The following is a 371-nucleotide window of genomic DNA, read 5'->3' on the forward strand; positions in this document are numbered from 1 at the left end:
CCTGCGCTGCTGCGCCTGTGCTCGGCATTAAAGGCAGTGCCGCCGCGGCCATGCCTCTGCGCGGTGATGCCTGTTTTCATCGCGCCGTTCCCCCCGCCCCAGGGGCTCCCTCTTGGCCCCCGGCCCTCCGGCCTGCCCCCAGGCTGCCGGCATCCAGCCCCAGGCCCAGGCCCCACCACCTTGACGTCACCTCAGGCCTCCTTGTCACGACAGTCATCTCAGGCCCTGTTGCCATGGCGTCACCTCAGGCCCCCTTACCATGGCGTCACCTCAGGCCCTGTTGCCATGACGTCACCTTAGGCCTCCTTGCCATGACATCGCCTCAGGCCCTGTCGCCACGGTGTCACCTCAGGCCGCAGTGAGGCCTCAGA

The 371-nt window shown here is 68.2% G+C and overlaps 1 protein-coding gene across 1 annotated transcript in view; it reads left to right on the forward strand.

Annotated features, from left to right (window-relative positions):
* AGBL2 (ATP/GTP binding protein-like 2) overlaps nt 1–371 on the forward strand; it is a 7,644-nt gene that overhangs the window by 3,833 nt on the left and 3,440 nt on the right. The window lies entirely within an intron of this gene.

The sequence above is a fragment of the Haliaeetus leucocephalus genome, unplaced genomic scaffold (assembly GCF_000737465.1).
Source record: "Haliaeetus leucocephalus isolate CR32 unplaced genomic scaffold, Haliaeetus_leucocephalus-4.0 Scaffold177, whole genome shotgun sequence".
In the NCBI taxonomy this organism is placed as follows: domain Eukaryota; kingdom Metazoa; phylum Chordata; class Aves; order Accipitriformes; family Accipitridae; genus Haliaeetus; species Haliaeetus leucocephalus.